Source organism: Lissotriton vulgaris, chromosome 4_1 (assembly GCF_964263255.1).
Source record: "Lissotriton vulgaris chromosome 4_1, aLisVul1.2, whole genome shotgun sequence".
NCBI lineage: Eukaryota > Metazoa > Chordata > Amphibia > Caudata > Salamandridae > Lissotriton > Lissotriton vulgaris.
In genome coordinates this window covers 1,546,472,605-1,546,495,237 of record NC_141691.1, presented here as the reverse complement: position 1 = coordinate 1,546,495,237, position 22,633 = coordinate 1,546,472,605, and positions in this window count along the sequence as shown.

Below are 22,633 nucleotides of genomic sequence, written 5' to 3'. Positions count from 1 at the left end.
AAAATAATAGTGATTCCTTCATGCTCTATTTGATCAATGGCTTCCATTTCCATTTTGATTATCTCTTCATTTTCTAGGTTCAAAAGTTGTTCATTGAATATAGAACACTCGTGCAGTGTTGGCATTAAGCAGATTATAGATATATTTTCTGCAATTCTAATATATATTTTTTCAGGAACAATATTTTTATTTGGAAACAAATTCGTAAGTAGTCGACTTTGTAAAGCTTGTTTGCCATGTTCTGTCAGTACTCCAATTCTTATATCCTGAAGAATAGTTCCATAATCAACATCAGTTGATGCATATTTGTAATGAGTTATTTGTATTGAATATATGAACAAATAGTAACTTTTCCAACACTTCCCAAAGACTTTCTGCTTTCTTCATGTACAATCGTTTTAAATACTGGTTGTCCTTTTATGGGAGTAAGTTGCAGTAGATCTCCAAAAACAATAACATGTTTTCCACCAAATAAGACATCGTACTCTGTTTTAAGAATTTGCTGCATTCTTAAATGCACAAAAGCAACCATTAAGTTTGAGACCATGCTTAACTCATCAATAATTAGAAGTTTAATTTTCTTGAGCAGTCTTGAAACTTCATAACAAGCTTCTCCAGTTGCTTGTGATATTCCAATTTGTTTTCATGCTCTACAGGTAGCATAAGTAAACGATGCAATGTGTAATTCCTTTAATGTTGTGTGCTGCCAACCCAGTTGGAGCAGTTACAACACAAGACAAATATGAGTCAGTTGTTTTATGTAGATAACTGGTCAATACTTTAATTAAGAAATGTTTTCCTGTTCCAGCTTGACCACTGACATACATTTGGATAGGTTGAAATGATGTGCATGTGCATTTTTTCTTTTCATGAAGAAATCCATGGTCAATCTGTTGTCTTACTTGCTGATATATTTCTTTCTGCTCAACATTTAGTTGTTCTCCCAAATTTCCTAAGTCCATAATATCTTCTTGAGCTTGATGCATTGCTGTTTCCACTTCATTCATGGCAATTGCAGCTTCATTTCCAAGAATTGGTTGTCCTAGTGGATCTTGACTCAGTGGAGCAGAACTTTGACTGTCCTGAGAACTGTCTCTAGCAATCTCAGCTGCAATAGTAGCTTCTTGACCAAATTCATCGTTCAACATTTTCAAATAATTTGCAAAAACTGTACATTGTATGGTATCTTTACAAGCATTTAAGGAATCTTCATAGCTCTGAAAATCTCCAAGTAATTCCAATTCTGTACTCCACGGTTAGAAGAGTTGCAAAAATCCTAAATAGTAAAATTCCCTTTTATCAGGAGTATCACAACTCAGGTTTCAGTGATTAATCAAATTTCCTTTCGTTTGTTTTACTTAACAACCTTCGGAACCAATTGCTGCATATTTTCCATCATTTATGTTTTTTGTAGTATTCCGTTTAAAAGTGTAGTATTGCAGCACTTCATAGAGACATATGTTCTCAAGATGATGACTTCGATTTTGCTTTGCAGCAAGAGCTAGACTCGCGCAAATGATTCTTGAGTATAAACTTGCAGATGATAACTGATCTGAGCATTCATACGCTCCAATTTCTTGATGGGATAAAATCTTCAAACTGAAACTGTATAATTTTTTACTAAGACTCTTCTTGTGAGAAATTTTTTTCCACATTTCTTTCAATTCCGTCTTTTCTGATTTTGTAATGTATGATGTCACATACCGGGCAACAGCAATGGAATTATCTGCAACATACTGAATATCCGTATTAACATTCCACATTGAGAGAATAACTGGATTATAATCATAATAATGTATTTTGATTCTTCACTCCTTCTCAAATTGTATGTATGTTTTGGAGATTTTCTAGTGATAGCATGTCTCATAGCTGAAATAAAACTGTACTCTCCCTTTGGATATTACAGGACGTGGAAATCCAACACAACATTTGGTACAAAACTTTTCCTTGGACTTGTACTTTCGTTGACAGTATTTTCCACATTGATGACTTTGGAATCGTAAGACTTGTTGTCTTAAGTTGTTTTCTTTTGTTCTTTTTGGTATAGCACATGTGGCATATTCTTCAATAAAAGACAAAACAGTATCACCCGAATCAGTTCCGAATTTGGGTGCATCCTTGATCCATATCAGCATATGTATATGAGGAGCACCTCTAGCTTGATATTTCTTTCTCCAAAAGAAATCAACAACTTCTCCAAGAGGAGGATACTTTTTATTGCAGATAACAGACATCATAGCTTCAAATGTATGACTGAAATATCTGCATACATTAACAGGATCCAAAGAACACAATTCTCTAGGTGTCTTGTATTCAATATTTTTAGGTCTCGCCTAGACGAAAGCAAAAGCGAAGCTTTTGCTGTCTATGCGAGACAACTTATGTTGCCACTTTTCTGGGAATGGTGTGGACACCAGACTGTTACGAGCTTTTTCTGCTGTAGTCAGGCTGTCACAAGCTTCTCCTTTGGAGATTTGAACTCGTGAGCGCGCCTTGACTGCATCTAATGTGTGTGGCTTTTTTTAACGTGGGCCGTGCGCTTCCTTTAGTCAGTTTCACTTTGTTTCATTTCACTTTGAAAGTGCAGGCGTCAATGTGTCTGGTAGTTGTTCATGTGGAGTGCCTTCTGACCTCGTGAGCGCGCCTTGACTGCATCTAGACACGCACGCATACACACGCCGCTGCCCCCTACCCCCCCCCCCCACCCCCCCCCCCACAGACACACACCCCCGCCCCATGCATCGGGAGATCCGCCATACCTTCAGGGGACGATATCCATGGTGCGCGCCACGCCTCCCTCGCTGCCTACCCCCCCACAGACACACACCCCCGCCCCATGCATCGGGAGATCTGCCATACCTTCAGGGGACGATATCCATGGTGCGCGCCACGCCTCCCTCGCTGCCTGGAACGTGTGCGTGTGCTCCCCAGCCTGTCGCGAGCACGCCTCCTTCTGGTTCTTTCAGTGGCTATATCCTTGTTAAGGTTGGGGGAAAAAATACGCTATGACTGTCAAACTGTCCGTGAAACTCCAGCGAGTAATATTCTAAAAGCACAATGTATTTGCCTGTTAAGCAATAACTGCAACGGCTCTCGCAGCGCTTCATATCTCGCTCGCTGTTCGGGTAAAGACACAGAAAAGGGACGACGGTTGGTAACGCCCCTTTTGGGACCAGAACGTTTCAGGTCTACGAAGGGGCGGCCATGTCTAAAAGTCGTTTCTGTTGTGTTCAGTGAGAAGTTTTGTTGACACAAATGTAGAATTAGCAAATTTAGTGATCAATGTCCTTCTTTGAATAACCTAGTAAAAATAATACCATGTTTTTGTCCATTTATTATTTTGAAAACGAAACCGTATACTATAAAATAAATTCAGATCTAGTACGTATACGTCAGAACTCTCATGAGAGAAATTCTCATTTGAAGACGACTCCTTAAGCAGTGCCGGGAGGGTCTACGCCACTGACGCTGCTTTGCTCAGCCAGCCCTCTCTCCGCCTCGACCGCCTGCCTCCGCGCCGCTGAAGTGGGCTGGCCTAGGAGCTAACACGGCGCCGAGTTGCGGGTAGTAAACAGTCTCTGCAGCTGCACAGAAGGCAGCGTGGCAGCCAGGAGTGTCAGTAGGAGCTTGACTGCATAGGCGAGGATGGCGATGTCACCACAGGAGCTCACTCAGAACCCGCAGAAGAAAAATAAAATATGGATGCCTTATCCCATGTTAGCGAGGCGTCTGCAAAGGCGACCATTCAGTCTGAGCTCACTTGTGAGAGACCGGGGTGGCTTCAGGAGAGCGCCCCCTCCCCCCCCCCATCCATTTGCAAATAAGAGCACTCCAAATGTGTAGCACTGACGGAAGTTGATTTGAGTTAAATTGGAAAGTAGATATAGCGTTTGGGAAGCACTTTCACAGCAACCAGGCGCTCTAAGCGATGTGGCAGAGGTAACAGGGACTGGGGGTTGAAAATCACTCTGTGAAGCAGCATACTAGCACCACAGGGCGCGTGAGAGTCGGTAACTCTCTGTAGCGCCCTCTGGTGTAAACTTCTGGCGAGGGCGCCCTGGCTCAGAAAACGAGCGCCGGCGCCGAAAGTGTCTGGGTGCGTAGGGTTCGCTGTGTTGCAGCTGGCACGCACTTTACAGCGCCAAACCTGCGCATGTGGCGCAGTGCGTGAATGCACAGCTCCAACTGGTCTTCGAGGAGCACGACAACCTGCAGCTAACTCGGACCGGTGGTGGCGGTGAGAAATGAAAGCGCTATAATCATTGCACCCCCACCTCGCAGCTATGCACCATGTGAGATGTAAAGTGATTTAAGTGCATGAACCAAGGGCAAGGGGCGTGCAGTGGGTTGGGTCACTCTGCGTCGACAGCTCAGCAAGGATCTGTTTGCAGTGTCCTCATGCTGTGATGGCGGCGCTATAAAAGGGCAGCGCTACCTCCTAGACTTAAAGTGTGGGCGATGTAAAGATGCTAGAAGTGCGTCTACCTGTATTAATCGGCCTTAATGAGAGGGCGCTGGACATTATTCTACCGTAATGTCGGTGACCGTTGATTTATCCTGCCTTTATGAAGCTCTGGTCGTTAGCTTGCCTCCGTAAGCGTGCGGGGCATTCATCCGTCCTCGGGGGAGGGCGAGTCGTTATGATCTGCTCCTGTGAAAGGAAAGGGTTGTGTGTGTGTGTGTGTGTGGGGGGGGGGTTGGGGTGGGCTGAGAGTAGGTGGGGACTGACAGAAACAAACAGCAATCCTTCTTATAGCATCCGGGTCTTTCTCTCATAATGCATTTATTTCAGATTGTTCGGCCTTCATAGTCCATATACCTCTTACATAACAAGTATTAAAAATGCAATCGGTCTTGCCTTTTATTAAGTTAAAGCCATTTGCTTTGCTATACAATACCATTAGCAAAGCAAATGGCTTTAACTTATTTTTTAATGTGTCATCACTTTCATTTCATCCAACTCCACCACGTTTTCTTCCTCCTCGCCACTAGGCTTTGTGTTCTTGTTCTCTTTGCAAACGTATGCCCATCCTAAGTAGTCTACTATTTTTCCAGTAATCTCATTAACTCACAAACCGACATACATTACCCTTTCATCAGTCTTTTACAGATTCAGAGTTGCCCTCACCTCCTGCATAAATTCTCAATATGCCCTCATTTTCTTAAGCATTTTCTCCTTGTTAGTTGTTTGTGCTGTGTCAATTTATTGTACCAGCCTCACACCGTTTACCCTTGCCGGCCAGCTTATGCATTTGTTGCATGCCCATCAGCTGTCTGGTTCCCACTCGATGCCTTCCTTCCACATTTCTCTTCTTGATTTTCATTCTCGTTGTCCAATTCTCCTGTGACTTCATGTTCTTCATTTTGCTCCCTTTCTGTATCTGAGCTCTCAAGTAGACCCATGTTGGGTCTTGGAACTCTCCCAGTTTTGATTTCAAATTTGCATTCTGATAGTATTGTGACTAATGAGTAAAATGCCAGAGAGCAAGTTTAAAACCTGAAATGTATAGGTGAGTTAGGCCTCTCAGGGACCACCCCAAGAACCCAATATCATTGAGAATCACACCCACAATTTGCACCCTTGCCTACCGTAACTGTGCGCTGCCTTCCGCTCTACGAAGGGGTGAGGCAAGGCGCTGCCTGCCCTTCTCCAGAGACGTGCTTTGGAGGGTCTGCTTTGGATACATGTCATAACTTTGACAACATGAAAAGTCCCCTCAGAATGTCTTGGAGCCTCGAGTTGTCGTCCACCTCACAAGACAGACCGTTCAGCCGAGGTTTTGGTTGTTATGAGTGAGTGGAGACGCTAGCACTATGAGGAAACCACAAACCACCCTTTGTGGGCACAGAAACAGGCACGCTAATTGTGTTCACTATTGGTAAACACTCTGCCAGCGCTGGCAGACAATCTAACGCACAGGGAATATAAAATATGCCAAAGATCACACTAGGACAGACCAGGAGGAGCTGGGAGACACAATGTAACACCATTTATGTATGTGTGGATGCTTCTTCCCAAGCAATTATTAAACTACATTGGCTCTTGGATTTATGTTGTGTGTGTGTGTGTCTTTGTGTGTGTGTGTAGCTGTGTGTGTATGTAGCTCTGTGTGTGTGTATGTAGCTCTGTGAGGCTGTGTGTGTGTGGCTCTGTGTGTGTGTGCAAATGCAATAGGTGTCGCATTTGCGAGAGATTAAGCGATTGGCATTGTAAATGACAATGCCATTTTTTTCTGTTTTCAAAACCAACACATAAATAAAGTTTGTCATTTACAATGTCAATAGCTCTAACTTTTACAAAGGCGAGACCGTTGCATTGTAAATGCTTGTTTATATTAGAATTTGCCTCTCGAAGAAATTCAAGTAAATCATCCCAAGCATATTTAGCACATCTTAAGGTAAGAAACCACGTGGGAGTTCCTAAGTTCCTTAGCATACATTTAAGTTCTCCATGCCGACGGTACCAATACTCATTAGTACCACGATGACATGCCATCAAATTAATCAGCTGGGATTCTAAATGATCATCTTTCTGATATACTTCATCCATAAATTCCTTTGCAGAAGCATTTTGAAGATGTACACCTGTTTTCAAGTCACTCTCAAACAAAAGATGAAATATATATGGGATACATTGGATCTTCTAAATACAATCTTGTTGTCCAATATACAGGTGCAGGAATCTGCAAAGGTCGTTGATCATATCATCCACCTTTTCCTGTTGAGAACAGCTGCGGAAAACAACGAGCCTCCAAACTTTTTTCCCATACACTCATTGGACTTTCCTTTGCTTTTTTCATGTGGAATAATTCAATAGTATTCCCCATCACTTCTTTTGAATAAAGTGGATGTACATTTCACTATAATGTTCATAGATTTCTTCACTTTTGGACATGTCCACTTTTTCAATTTGACCACTTGACGTTTCAGTATCATCTCCTAAAAGTATTTCTTCTCCCACATACACATTTTTGTAGTACTCATTGTTTTTTATCAGATACAATGTTGCTTTTTGCACTTTCCTAACATCCACTAATTCTTGCCAGATTTTCTTACTCTTAATAGGAACACCATTAACTAGAATAACTAGTGGTTCACTTTCTACATTCTTTACACCAATAGTTTCAATATTTATCTTTAAATCTAGAGGTAAATATACAACTTTTCCTTTTAATCCTCTCTGTAAATCTGTAGGAGGCAATTTAACTATTTTAGGCTCCATACGAACAAAAGCCTAAAAATGGGTGCACACATTGAATCAGAATAGACTCATACGTATTTAAATCTATCAGTTCTGAGGGAATAGTTACCAACTCTAGATTATTATGGACAGCTCAAGCGGGCATTTTATTCTCATCTAATTTGTTATAACAATATTTGCAAATGCGCTGATCAGAACCCAAATCAAAACAATTCTCTACCAACAAATACGTTGCTAATTCCTTCCACTTATCATTATTTTCTTTTTCACTTTTTAAATACAGATCAACACTCCTAGTCAAAACACTTTGACATACTTTTCTAGAAAGTCAAGCCAGAGAATGACCTTGAAAACCAGTATTCACTCTGCAAGGATCTAGTCCTTGCAACATCTTGATATTTTGTTTAACACTTTTTTACTATATTGTTGGAGGAAATTGCATAAAATATCAATAGATTCCTGTTGTATACTACAAATATTACTGCAATCCCAAGTATACACTGGGGCTTTAGATCGTCTCCCTAGAACTTCATCAGCTATCACTTCTTCTGCATTTTTGGGAACCATCTTCTCTTTGTCAATTGGACAACCATTTCTAACCTCATAAGCTTGACCACTGGTATTATCTGCTTGCAATAAATTATTGGTCTGAAAATAACTCTCAAGTTCGGAGAAAGGCTCTGAACTTGAACTGTGTTTCCATTCACCCCCCAAAAAATCAGTTATTTACTCTTTTCTTCTTACATTTGGCCTTCATAAAATGGATTGGTTTATCTAGTGATCAAATTCTGTTTAAAACTAAAATGAATAATTTCTTTTGAATTTTTTCACATTTTAACAAATTAGAAACAACTCTATTGTAAAACATTTTTTTTCTAATTTCTGCATACTGACTTTTTTCTCCTTTTATCATACATATTGTCTTTTGAATGTGATTTCCTCTTATGTACATTTCTTTCCTTATTATACTTTTTTGTTGTTGAAGCATTCTCTGAACTTTCATCAATGTGTACATTGTTTGTAGGCTTTGAACGTTTTTTGATAAATTGTTTGGTCCTCCTACGGGAACACTTATTGTTTTTCCCCACATGATGTTGGCCATCCAATACTTGTTGTTGAATTTTTTTTAAATAATTGTCCCTTTTCTATCCTTTTCTCTTTCTTGATTTTTCAGGCATGATAAGTTTATTTTAATGATGATAAACAGTATCAGTAAAAAATAAATATAAATAAATGTATTTTAATAAATTTATAAAATATCCTTTTCTATTACTATATGAACACATTGTATATAAAAAACATTTTACCACTTCCTTTTGTAATCATTAATTGAAATTGTAATTGAAGGTGTAAAGATAAGTGTGTAGGTGGTTAGAGGTCTGCATGTGTAATGGACAAGGGTTTGTACAAGTGTTTATGTTAAGCCCTTGGACACTGTATGAGTACTTAGGTACTGACTGAATGATTAGAGTACTGCAAGGAGAGTGTGCCTGGGTGTTGGATGGCAGACTCGAGGAGTGCATAGGAAGTAACAGGGTGTTTGCTGGAGTGTATAGGTACTGCCTGTGTAATTGAAGATGAGAAAACAAGTGTGTAGGTGGTTAGACAACTACATGCATAGTGGGCAGGAGTTTGTACAAGTACATGTGTTAAGGCCTAGCTCACTGTATAAGTAGTTGGGTACCAAAACAATGATTAGAGTACTACAAGGAGAGCGCCTGGGTGAATTTATAAGTGGTTCACTTTTGGCGCAGTGAATGGATTAGTAGATGGTGCTGAATGTGTCACTAAAGAAGTGCAAGGTGAGTAACATGGTGTTTGCTGGAGTGTATGGATACTGCCTGGTGAAATGAAGGTGTGTAAGATAAGTGTATCGGTGATTAAAGGACTGCATGCACATTGGACAAAGGTTTGTAGGAGTCCATGTGCTAAGGCCTGGATCACTGCATGAGTACTGACTGAATGATTAGAGTACTGCAAGGAGAATGCTTGGGTGAATTTATAAGTGGTTACGTTTTGGCACAGTGAATGGATTAGTACATAGTGCTGAATGGGTCACTAGAAAGTATGATTACTACTGCAGAAAGAAAAATTAGGGCACATTTTGAGGGACTTCTCAAATCCTCTTCTATTCCATTAAAAAAAAATTGACATGCAGACTGAAACATGCACTTTCAATACCAGAAGCAGACTTCCCTGCTGAGCAGTAGCTTTACTACAGTGATCTAATAAGCAACTAGAGTGCTAACATGCTGAATTTATGGCAAATGTGTGACACATCTGAATGCCTTCTTGATGGAACCAAAGTAAAAAAACTATAAGTATTTCCTACTGAGGAGACTGTGGTAAATGAGGAAATGAGGAAACGTCTTAACAAATAAGTCTCCCAAGATGGCCGCCAGAGACAAAAGAGCCCAAATGTAGCACAAATATCACCCAGATGTAGCCCAAGTATAGCCCAATGACAGAATGTCCCAGAGCGTTCTAAAGAACAACTACAGCGCTAAAGGTCTTACTTATGACAAAAGTATGGAAAACCTAAAGCCATCTTGATTGGAATAAAGTGGTGACACTTAAAACATTTAATTTGCAAAGGAATACAATGAGGGGCTTCATTTTGCCATAGAAATTATGATTAGTGCTGCAGAAAGAAAACTAGGGCATATTTTGACTTCTCAAATCCTCTTCTATTTTATAAAAAAATTCTAACATGCAGACTGAAATATGCACTTTGAATACCAGCAGCATACTTCCCTGGTGAGCAGTAGCTTTACTACAGATATCTAATGAGCATATAGAATACTAACATTCAGAATTTATGGCAAATGTGTGACATATCTGAATGCCCTCTTAATTGAACCAAAGTAAACAAGCATTGAAAATGCAACAGGTCTCGCCTCGTTTATGTTAAAGCAATTCTGTTTGTAATTAGGTGGCTTTTTAGCTTTGCTTTTATTAGTGTTTTTCAAACTTTCATGTACATAACATAACATGCATATGTATGCATATAAATATGTATGCATGCATTTAAATTTGTATTTATATTGATATGAAAATGATATATATGTTTATATATGTAAGTGTATATATACATATATATAAATGCATATATATGCATATGTATGTGCATATGTGTGTGTGTAGAGAGAGGTAGAGAGGCTAGAGGCTAGAGGTGTAGAGGTAGAGCTATAGAGGTAGAGGTAGAGAGGTAGAGATGTAGAGAGTAGTAGAGAGAGAGGTAGAGAGGTAGAGAGTAGAGAGTGAGTAATAGAGAGTAGAGAGTGAGTTGTAAAGAGTAGAGAGTAAGTAGTAGAGAGTGATGAGTAGAGAGTAGTAGAGAGTGAGTAAAGAGAGTAGTAGAGAGTGAGTAGTAGAGAGTGAGTAGTAGAGAGTAGGAGAGAGTAGTAGAAAGTGAGTAGTAGAGTGAGTAGTAGAGAGCAGTAGAGAGTGAGTAGTAAAGAGTGAGTAGTAGAGAGTAGTAGAGAGTGAGTAGTAAAAAGTAATAGAGAGTAAGTAGTAGGGAATGAGTAGCAAAGAGAGAGTAGTAGATAGCAGTAGAGTGAGAAGTAGAGAGTAGTAGAGAGAGAGCAGTAGAGAGTGAGTAGTAGAGAGTAAGTAGTAGTGTGAGTAGTAGAGAGTGAGTAGTAGAGAGTAGTAGAGAGTGAGTAGTAGAGAGCAAGTAGTAGAGAGAGAGAGTAGTAAAGAGTGAGTAATAGAGAGTAGTAGAGAATAAGTAGTATAGAGTAGTAGCGAGTGAGTAGTCGAGAGTGAATAGTAGAGAGAGTAGTCGAGAGTAGTAGCGTAGTAGAGAGTAAGTAGTAGAGAGTAGTGGAGTAGTAGAGAGTGAGCAGTAGAGAGTAGTAGAGAGTGAGTAGTAGAGAGAGTAGTAGAGAGTGAGTAGTAGAGAGTGAGTAGTAGAGAGAGTAGTAGAGTAGTAGAGTGTGAGTAGTAGAGTGAGTAGTAGAGAGTTAGTGAAGAGAGTAGAGAGCGAGTAGTAGTGAGTGAATAGTAGAGAGTAGTAGAGAGTGAGTAGTAGAGAGACTAGCAGAGAGTGAGTAGTAAAGAGAAGTAGAGTGAGTAGTATAGAGTGAGTAGTAGAGAGAGAGTAGTAGAGAGCGAGTAGTAGAGAGTGAATAGTAGAGAGTGGTAGAGAGTGAGTAGTAGAGAGATAGAAGTAGAGAGTAGTAGAGAGTGAGTAGTAGAGAGTGAGAAGTAGAGAGCAGTAGAGAGTGAGTAATAGAAGGTGAGTAGTAGAGAGTAGTCAGTCAGAGTCAGTCAGTGTCAGTCAGTGTCAGTCAGTCAGTGTCAGTGTCAGTCAGTCAGTGTCAGTCAGTCAATCAGTCAGTGTCAGTCAATCAGTGCCAGTCAGTCTCAGTCAATCAGAGCCAGTCAGTGTCAGTGAGTAGTAGAGAGTAGTACAGAGTGAGTAGTAGAGTGAGTACTAGAGAGTAGTATAGAGTGAGTAGTAGAGAGCAAGTAGTAGAGAGTGTGTGGTAGAGAGTGAGTAGTAGAGAGTAGTAGAGAGTGAGTAGTAGAGAGTAGTAGAGAGTGAGTAGTAGAGAGCAAGTAGTAGAGAGAGAGAGTAGTAAAGAGTGAGTAATAGAGAGTAGTAGAGAATAAGTAGTATAGAGTAGTAGCGAGTGAGTAGTCGAGAGTGAATAGTCGAGAGAGTAGTCGAGAGTAGTAGAGTAGTAGAGAGTGAGTAGTAGAGAGTAGTGGAGTAGTAGAGAGTGAGCAGTAGAGAGTAGTAGAGAGTGAGTAGTAGAGAGAGTAGTAGAGAGTGAGTAGTAGAGAGTGAGTAGTAGAGAGAGTAGTAGAGTAGTAGAGTGTGAGTAGTAGAGTGAGTAGTAGAGAGTTAGTGAAAAGAGTAGAGAGCGAGTAGTAGTGAGTGAATAGTAGAGAGTAGTAGAGAGTGAGTAGTAGAGAGACTAGCAGAGAGTGAGTAGTTAAGAGAAGTAGAGTGAGTAGTAGACAGTGAGTAGTAGAGAGAGAGTAGTAGAGAGCGAATAGTAGAGAGTGAATAGTAGAGAGCAGTAGAGAGTGAGTAGTAGAGAGATAGAAGTAGAGAGTAGTAGAGAGTGAGTAGTAGAGAGTGAGAAGTAGAGAGCAGTAGAGAGTGAGTAATAGAAGGTGAGTAGTAGAGAGTAGTAGAGAGTAGTCAGTCAGAGTCAGTCAGTGTCAGTCAGTGTCAGTCAGTCAGTGTCAGTGTCAGTGTCAGTGTCAATGTCAGTCAGTCAGTGTCAGTCATTCAATCAATCAGTGTCAGTCAATCAGTGCCAGTCAGTGTCAGTCAATCAGAGCCAGTCAGTGTCAGTGACTAGTAGAGAGTAGTACAGAGTGAGTAGTAGAGTGAGTACTAGAGAGTAGTATAGAGTGAGTAGTAGAGAGCAAGTAGTAGAGAGTGTGTGGTAGAGAGTGAGTAGTAGAGAGTAGTAGAAAGTGAGTAGTAGAGAGAGTAGTAGTGAGTGAGTAGTAGAGAGTGAGTAGTAGATAGAGTAGTAGAGTAGTAGAGAGTGAGTAGTAGAGGAAGTAGTAGAGAGTGAATAGTAGAGAGTAGTAAAGAGTGAGTAGTAGAGAGAGACTAGCAGAGAGTGAGTAGAAGAGAGTAGTAGAGCGAGCAGTAGAGAGTGAGTAGTAGAGAGAGAGTAGTAGAGAGCGAGTAGTAGAGAGTGAATAGAAGAGAGTAGTAGAAGGTGAGTAGTGGAGAGATAGCAGTAGAGAGTAGTAGAGAGTGAGTAGTAGAGAGTGAGAAGTAGAGAGTAGTAGTGAGTAAGAGAAGGTGAGTAGTAGAGAGTAGTCAGTCAGTGTCAGTCAGAGACAGTCAGTGTCAGTCAGTGTCAGTCAGTAAGTGTCAGTGTCAGTCAGTCAGTCAGTCAGTGTCAGTCAATCAGTGCCAGACAGTGTCAGTCAATCAGAGCCAGTCAGTGTCAGTCAGTCAGTGTCAGTCAATTAGTGTCAGTCAGTGTCAGTCACTGTCAGTCGGTCAGTGTCAGTCAATCAGTGTCAGTCAGTGTCAGTCAGTCTGTGTCAGTCAATCAGTGTCAGTCAGTGTCAGTCAGTGTCAATCTGTCAGTGTTAGTCAGTCAGTGTCAGCTAGAGTAGCTCTGCTGACCTGGTTCTCTGGCTCTAAAGCAGGTCTGCTGACCTGGTTCTATGGCTCTAAAGCAGCTCTGCTGGCCTGTTCTCTCCCTCTAAAGCAGCTCCACTGACCTGGTTTCTCTGGCTCTACAGCAGGTCTGCTGACCTGGTTCTCTGGCTCTAGAGCATCTCTGCTGACCTAGTTCTTAGGCTATAGAGCAGCTCTGCGGATCTGGTTCTCTGGGCTCTACAACAGCTCTGCTGACCTGGTTCTCTGGCTCTAAAGAAGCTCTGGTAACCGGGTTCTATGGCTCTAAAGCAGTTCTGCTGACATGGTTCTCTGGCTCTAGAGAAGCTCTGCTGCCCAGGTTCTCTCTCTCTAAAGCAGCTTTGTTGACCTGGTTCTGTCCCTTTAAAGCAGCTCTACTGACCATTTTTGTCTGGCTCTACAGCATCTCTGTGGTTCTCAGGCTCTAGAGCAGCTCTGCTGACCTGGTTCTATGGCTCTACAACAGCTCTGCTGACCTGGTTCTCTGGCTCTAAAGCATCTCTGCTGACCGGGTTCTATGGCTCTAAAGCAATTCTGCTGACATGGTTCTCTGGTTCTACAGCAGCTCTGCTGACCTGGTTCTCTCCCTCTAGAGCAGCTTTGCTGACCTGGTTCTGTCCCTTTAAAGCAGCTCTACTGACCTGGTTTCTTTGACTCTACAGCAGCTCTGCTGGCCTGGTTCTCAAGCTCCAGAACAGCAATCATGACCTGGTTTTTAGGCTCTAGAGCAGCTCTGCTGACCTGGTTCTATGGCTCTACAACAGCTCTGTTGACCTGGTTCTATGGCTCTACAACAGTGCTGCTGACGTGGTTCTATAGCTCTTGAGCAGTTCTGCTGACATGGTACTTTGGCTCTAGAGCAGCTATGCTGACCTAGTTCTCTCCCTCTAGAGCAGCTTTGCTGACCTGGTTCTCTCCCTTTAAAGCAGCTCTATTGACCTAGTTTCTCTGGCTCTACAGCAGCTCTGCTGACCTAGTTCTCAGGCTCCGGAGCAGCTCTGCTGACCTGGTTCTTAGGCTCTAGAGCAGCTCTGCTGACCTGGTTCTATGGCTCTAAAGCAGCTCTCCTGACCTGGTTCTCTGGTTCCAAAGCAGCTCTACTGACCTGGTTCTCTTCCTCTAAAGCAGCTCTGCTGACCTGGTTCTCTGGCTCTGGAGCAGCTCTGCTGACCTAGTTCTTAGGCTCTAGAGCAGCTCAGCTGACCTAGTTCTCTGGCTCTACTACTGCTCTGCTGACCGGGTTCTATGGCTCTAATGCAGCCCTGCTGACCCGGGTCCATGGCTCTGAAGCAGTTCTGTTGAGATGGTTCTCTCCCTCTAAAGCAGCTTTGTTGACCTGGTTCTCTCCCTTTAAAGCAGCTCTACTGACCATTTTTTCTGGCTCTACAGCATCTCTGTGGTTCTCAGGCTCTAGAGCAGCTCTGCTGACCTGGTTCTATGGCTCTACAACAGCTCTGCTGACCTGGTTCTCTGGCTCTAAAGCAGCTCTGCTGACCGGGTTCTATGGCTCTAAAGCAATTCTGCTGACATGGTTCTCTGGCTCTAGAGCAGCTCTGCTGACCGGGTTCTCTCCCTCTAGAGCAGCTTTGCTGACCTGGTTCTGTTCCTTTAAAGCAGCTCTACTGACCTGGTTTCTTTGACTCTACAGCACCTCTGCTGGCCTGGTTCTCAAGCTCCAGAACAGCAATCCTGACCTGGTTCTTAGGCTCTAGAGCAGCTCTGCTGACCTGGTTCTATGGCTCTACAACAGCTCTGTTGACCTGGTTCTATGGCTCTACAACAGCGCTGCTGACGTGGTTCTATAGCTCTAAAGCAGTTCTGCTGACATGGTACTCTTGCTCTAGAGCAGCTCTGCTGACCTAGTTCTCTCCCTCTAGAGCAGCTTTGCTGACCTGGTTCTCTCCCTTTAAAGCAGCTCTACTGACCTAGTTTCTCTGGCTCTACAGCAGCTCTGCTGACCTGGTTCTCAGGCTCCGGAGCAGCTCGGCTGACCTGGTTCTTAGGCTCTAGAGCAGCTCTGCTGACCTGGTTCTATGGCTCTAAAGCAGCTCTGCTGACTTGGTTCTCTAGCTCTAGAGCAGCTCTGCTGACCTGGTTCTCTGGCTCTAATGCAGCTCTGCTGACCTGGTTCTCTAGCTCCAAAGCAGCTCTTTTGACCTGGTTCTCTGGCTCTAAAGCAGCTCTCCTGACCTGGTTCTGGCTCCAAAGCAGCTCTGCTGACCGGGTTCTCTCCCTCTAGAGCAGCTTTGCTGACCTGGTTCTGTCCCTTTAAAGCAGCTCTACTGACCTGGTTTCTTTGACTCTACAGCACCTCTGCTGGCCTGGTTCTCAAACTCCAGAACAGCAATCCTGACCTGGTTCTTAGGCTCTAGAGCAGCTCTGCTGACCTGGTTCTATGGCTCTACAACAGCTCTGTTGACCTGGTTCTATGGCTCTACAACAGCGCTGCTGACGTGGTTCTATAGCTCTAAAGCAGTTCTGCTGACATGGTACTCTTGCTCTAGAGCAGCTCTGCTGACCTAGTTATCTCCCTCTAGAGCAGCTTTGCTGACCTGGTTCTCTCCCTTTAAAGCAGCTCTACTGACCAAGTTTCTCTGGCTCTACAGCAGCTCTGCTGACCTGGTTCTCAGGCTCCGGAGCAGCTCGGCTGACCTGGTTCTTAGGCTCTAGAGCAGCTCTGCTGACCTGGTTCTATGGCTCTAAAGCAGCTCTGCTGACTTGGTTCTCTACCTCTAGAGCAGCTCTGCTGACCTGGTTCTCTGGCTCTAATGCAGCTCTGCTGACCTGGTTTTCTAGCTCCAACGCAGCTCTTTTGACCTGGTTCTCTGGCTCTAAAGCAGCTCTCCTGACCTGGTTCTGGCTCCAAAGCAGCTCTACTGACCTGGTTCTCTTCCTCTAAAGCAGCTCTGCTGACCTGGTTCTCTGGCTCTGGAGCAGCTCTGCTGACCTAGTTCTTAGGCTCTAGAGCAGCTCAGCTGACCCAGTTCTCTGGCTCTACAACTGCTCTGCTGACCGGGTTCTATGGCTCTAAAGCAGTCCTGCTGACCTGGGTCCATGGCTCTAAAGCAGTTCTGTTGAGATGGTTCTCTCTCTCTAAAGCAGCTCTGCTGACCTGGTTCTCTCGCTCTAAAGCAGCTCTACTGACCTGGTTTCTCTGGTTCTACAGCAGCTCTGCTGTCCTGGCTCCCTGGCTCTAGAGCAGCTCTGCTGACCTGGTTCTTAGGCTCTAGAGCAGCTCTGCTGACCTGGTTCTCTGGCTCTAACGCAGATCTGCTGACCTGGTTCTCTCCCTTTAAATCACCTCTGCTGACCTGGTTCTCTGCCTCTAGAGCAGCTCTGCTGGCCTGGTTCTATGGCTCTAAAGCAGCTCTGTGGACCTGGTTTCTCTGGCTCTAGAGCAGCTCTGCTGACCTGGTTCTCTGGCTCTACAACAGCTCTGCTGACCTGGTTCTCTGGCTCTAAAGAGGCTCTGATATCCGGGTTCTATGGCTCTAAAGCAGTTCTGCTAACCTGGTTCTCTCCCTCTAAAGCAGCTTTGTTGACCTGGTTCTCTCCCTTTAAAGCAGCTCTACTGACCAGTTTTTTCTGGCTCTACAGCATCTCTGTGGTTCAAAGGCTCTAGAGCAGCTCTGCTGACCTGGATCTATGGCTCTACAAAAGCTCTGTTGACCTGGTTCTATGGCTCTACAACAGCTCTGCTGACCGGGTTCTATAGCTCTAAAGCAGTTCTGCTGACATGGTACTCTGGCTCTAGAGCAGCGTTGCTGACCTAGTGCTCTCCATCTAGAGCAGCTCTGCTGACCTAGTTATCTCCCTCTAGAGCAGCTTTGCTGACCTGGTTCTCTCCCTTTAAAGCAGCTCTACTGACCAAGTTTCTCTGGCTCTACAGCAGCTCTGCTGACCTGGTTCTCAGGCTCCGGAGCAGCTCGGCTGACCTGGTTCTTAGGCTCTAGAGCAGCTCTGCTGACCTGGTTCTATGGCTCTAAAGCAGCTCTGCTGACTTGGTTCTCTACCTCTAGAGCAGCTCTGCTGACCTGGTTCTCTGGCTCTAATGCAGCTCTGCTGACCTGGTTTTCTAGCTCCAACGCAGCTCTTTTGACCTGGTTCTCTGGCTCTAAAGCAGCTCTCCTGACCTGGTTCTGGCTCCAAAGCAGCTCTACTGACCTGGTTCTCTTCCTCTAAAGCAGCTCTGCTGACCTGGTTCTCTGGCTCTGGAGCAGCTCTGCTGACCTAGTTCTTAGGCTCTAGAGCAGCTCAGCTGACCCAGTTCTCTGGCTCTACAACTGCTCTGCTGACCGGGTTCTATGGCTCTAAAGCAGTCCTGCTGACCTGGGTCCATGGCTCTAAAGCAGTTCTGTTGAGATGGTTCTCTCTCTCTAAAGCAGCTCTGCTGACCTGGTTCTCTCGCTCTAAAGCAGCTCTACTGACCTGGTTTCTCTGGTTCTACAGCAGCTCTGCTGTCCTGGCTCCCTGGCTCTAGAGCAGCTCTGCTGACCTGGTTCTTAGGCTCTAGAGCAGCTCTGCTGACCTGGTTCTCTGGCTCTAACGCAGATCTGCTGACCTGGTTCTCTCCCTTTAAATCACCTCTGCTGACCTGGTTCTCTGCCTCTAGAGCAGCTCTGCTGGCCTGGTTCTATGGCTCTAAAGCAGCTCTGTGGACCTGGTTTCTCTGGCTCTAGAGCAGCTCTGCTGACCTGGTTCTCTGGCTCTACAACAGCTCTGCTGACCTGGTTCTCTGGCTCTAAAGAGGCTCTGATATCCGGGTTCTATGGCTCTAAAGCAGTTCTGCTAACCTGGTTCTCTCCCTCTAAAGCAGCATTGTTGACCTGGTTCTCTCCCTTTAAAGCAGCTCTACTGACCAGTTTTTTCTGGCTCTACAGCATCTCTGTGGTTCAAAGGCTCTAGAGCAGCTCTGCTGACCTGGATCTATGGCTCTACAAAAGCTCTGTTGACCTGGTTCTATGGCTCTACAACAGCTCTGCTGACCGGGTTCTATAGCTCTAAAGCAGTTCTGCTGACATGGTACTCTGGCTCTAGAGCAGCGTTGCTGACCTAGTGCTCTCCATCTAGAGCAGCTTTGCTGACCTGGTTCTCTCCCTTTAAAGCAGCTCTACTGACCTGGTTTCTCTGGCTCTACAGCAGCTCTGCTGACCTGGTTCTAAGGCTCCAGAGCAGCTCTGCTGACCTGGTTCTTAGGCTCTAGAGCAGCTCTGCTGACCTGGTTCTCTGGCTCTAACGCAGATCCGCTGACCTGGTTCTCTCCCTCTAAATCACCTCTGCTGACCAGGTTCTCTGCCTCTAGAGCAGCTCTGCTGACCTGGTTCAATGGCTCTAAAGCAGCTCTGCGGACCTGGTTTCTCTGGCTCTAGAGCAGCTCTGCTGACCTGGTTCTTAGGCTCTAGAGCAGCTCTGTTGACCTGGCTCTAACGCAGATCTGCTGACCTGGTTCTCTCCCTTTAAATCACCTCTGCTGACCTGGTTCTCTGCCTCTAGAGCAGCTCTGCTGACCTGGTTCTAAGGCTCTAAAGCAGCTCTGCTGACCTGGTTCTCTGGCTCTAAGCAGCTCTGCTGACCTGTTCTCTCCCTCTAATGCAACTCTGCTGACCTGATTTCTCTGGCTCTATAGCAGGTCTGCTGACCTGGTTCTCTGGCTCTTGAACATCTCTGCTGACCTAGTTCTTAGGCTATAGAGCAGCTCTGCAGATCTGGTTCTCTGGCTCTACAACAGCTCTGCTGACCTGGTTCTCTGGCTCTAAAGAAGCTCTGATATCCGGGTTCTATGGCTCTAAAGCAGTTCTGCTGACATGGTTCTCTGGCTCTAGAGCAGCTCTGCTGACCTGGTTCTCTCCCTCTAAAGCAGCTTTGTTGACCTGGTTCTCTCCCTTTAAAGCAGCTCTACTGACCAGTTTTTTCTGGCTCTACAGCATCTCTGTGGTTCTCAGGCTCTAGAGCAGCTCTGCTGACCTGGTTCTATGGCTCTACAAAAGCTCTGTTGACCTGGTTCTATGGCTCTACAACAGCTCTGCTGACCGGGTTCTATAGCTCTAAAGCAGTTCTGCTGACATGGTACTCTGGCTCTAGAGCAGTGCTGCTGACCTAGTTCTCTCCCTCTAGAGCAGCTTTGCTGACCTGGTTCTCTCCCTTTAAAGCAGCTCTACTAACCTGGTTCCTCTGGCTCTACAGCAGCTCTGCTGACCTGGTTCTAAGGCTCCAGAGCAGCTCTGCTTACCTGGTTCTTAGGCTCTAGAGCAGCTCTGCTGACCTGGTTCTATGGCTCTAAAGCAGCTCTTCTGACTTGGTTCTCTAGCTCTAGAGCAGCTCTGCTGACCTGGTTTTCTGGCTCTAAAGCACCTCTGCTGACCTGGTTCTCTGGCTCCAAAGCAGCTCTGTTGACCTGGTTCTCTGGCTCTAAAGCAGCTCTCCTGACCTGGTTCTACTGACCCGGTTCTCTCCCTCTAAAGCAGCTCTGCTGACCTGGTTCTCTGGCTCTAGAGCAGCTCTGCTGACCTAGTTCCTAGACTCTAGAGCAGCTCAGCTGACCTAGTTCTCTGGCTCTACAACAGCTCTGCTGACCGGGTTCTATGGCTCTTAAGCAGCCCTATTGACCCGGGTCTATGGCTCTAAAGCAGTTCTGTTAACATGGTTCTCTCCCTCTAAAGCAGCTCTGCTGACCTTGTTCTCTCGCTCTAAAGCAGCTCTACTGACCAGTTTTTTCTGGCTCTACAGCATCTCTGTGGTTCTGAGGCTCTAGAGCAGCTCTGCTGACCTGGATCTATGGCTCTACAAAATCTCTGTTGACCTGGTTCTATGGCTCTACAACAGCTCTGCTGACCGGGTTCTATAGCTCTAAAGCAGTTCTGCTGACATGGTACTCTGGCTCTAGAGCAGCGCTGCTGACCTAGTTCTCTCCCTCTAGAGCAGCTTTGCTGACCTGGTTCTCTCCCTTTAAAGCAGCTCTACTGACCTAGTTTCTCTGGCTCTACAGCAGCTCTGCTGACCTGGTTCTAAGGCTCCAGAGCAGCTCTGCTGACCTGGTTCTTAGGCTCTAGAGCAGCTCTGCTGACCTGGTTCTCTGGCTCTAACGCAGATCTGCTGACCTGGTTCTCTCCCTTTAAATCACCTCTGCTGACCAGGTTCTCTGCCTCTAGAGCAGCTCTGCTGACCTGGTTCTATGGCTCTAAAGCAGCTCTGCGGACCTGGTTTCTCTGGCTCTAGAGCAGCTCTGCTGACCTGGTTCTTAGGCTCTAGAGCAGCTCTGCTGACCTGGTTCTTTGGCTCTAACGCAGATCTGCTGACCTGGTTCTCTCCCTTCAAATCACCTCTGCTGACCTGGTTCTCTGCCTCTAGAGCAGCTCTGCTGACCTGGTTCTATGGCTCTAAAGCAGCTCTGCTGACCTGGTTCTCTGGCTCTAAGCAGCTCTGCTGACCTGTTCTCTCCCTCTAATGCAACTCTGCTGACCTGATTTCTCTGGCTCTATAGCAGGTCTGCTGACCTGGTTCTCTGGCTCTAGAGCATCTCTGCTGACCTAGTTCTTAGGCTATAGAGCAGCTCTGCGGATCTGGTTCTCTGGCTCTACAACAGCTCTGCTGACCTGGTTCTCTGGCTCTAAAGAAGCTCTGATATCCGGGTTCCATGGCTCTAAAGCAGTTCTGCTGACATTGTTCTCTGGCTCTAGAGCAGCTCTGCTGACCTGGTTCTCTCCCTCTAAAGCAGCTTTGTTGACCTGGTTCTCTCCCTTTAAAGCAGCTCTACTGACCAGTTTTTTCTGGCTCTACAGCATCTCTGTGGTTCTCAGGCTCTAGAGCAGCTCTGCTGACCTGGTTCTATGGCTCTACAACAGCTCTGCTGACCGGGTTCTATAGCTCTAAAGCAGTTCTGCTGACATGGTACTCTGGCTCTAGGGCAGCGCTGCTGACCTAGTTCTCTCCCTCTAGAGAAGCTTTGCTGACCTGGTTCTCTCCCTTTAAAGCAGCTCTACTGACCTGGTTCCTCTGGCTCTACAGCAGCTCTGCTGACCTGGTTCTAAGGCTCCAGAGCAGCTCTGCTTACCTGGTTCTTAGGCTCTAGAGAAGCTCTGCTGGCCTGGTTCTATGGCTCTAAAGCAGCTCTGCTGACTTGGTTCTCTAGCTCTAGAGCAGCTCTGCTGACCTGGTTCTCTGGCTCTAAAGCAGCTCTGCTGACCTGGTTCTCTGGCTCCAAAGCAGCTCTGTTGACCTGGTTCTCTGGCTCTAAAGCAGCTCTCCTGACCTGGTTCTCTGGCTCCAAAGCAGCTCTACTGACCTGGTTTTCTCCCTCTAAAGCAGCTCCGCTGACCTGGTTCTCTGGCTCTAGAGCAGCTCTGCTGAGCTAGTTCCTAGACTCTAGAGCAGCTCAGCTGACCTAGTTCTCTTGCTCTACAACAGCACTGCTGACCGGGTACAATGGCTCTTAAGCAGCCCTGCTGACCCGGGTCTATGGCTCTAAAGCAGTTCTGTTAACATGGTTCTCTCCCTCTAAAGCAGCTCTGCTGACCTTGTTCTCTCCCTCTAAAGCAGCTCTACTGACCTGGTTTCTCTGGCTCTACAGCAGCTCTGCTGCCCCGGCTCTCTGGCTCCAGAGCAGCTCGGCTGACCTGGTTCTTAGGCTCTAGAGCAGCTCTGCTGACCTGGTTCTCTGGCTCTAACGCAGATCTGCTGACCTGGTTCTCTCCCTTTAAATCACCTCTGCTGACCTGGTTCACTGCCTCTAGAGCAGCTCTGCTGGCCTGGTTCTGTGGCTCTAAAGCAGCTCTGCTGACCTGGATCTCTGGTTCTAGAGCAGCTCTGCTGACCTGTTTCTCTACCTCTAAAGCAGCTCTGTGACCTGGTTCTCTGCCTCTAGAGCAGCTCTGCTGACCTGGTTAAATGGCTCTAAAGCAGCTCTGCTGACCTGGTTCTCTGGCTCTAGAGCAGTTCTGCTGACCTGGTTCTATGGCTCTAAAGCAACTCTGCTGACCTGGTTTTCTCCCTCCAAAGAGCTCTGCTGACCTGGTTCTCTGGCTCTAAATCAGTTCTGCTGACCTGGTTCTCTCCCTCTAAAGCAGCTCTGCTGGCCTGGCTTCTCTGGCTCTACAGCAGCTCTGCTGACCTGGTTCTCGGCCTCTAGAGTAGCTCTGTTGCCCTGGGTCTCTGGCTCTAGAGCAGCTCTTCTGACCTGGGTCTCTGGTTCTAGAGCAGCTGCTCTGCTGACCTGATTCTTAGGCTCTAGAGCAGCTCTGCTGACCTGGTTCTCTGGCTCTACAACGGCTCCTGCAAAAGTAGTCCAGATAATAGTCATGCTTGTCTGG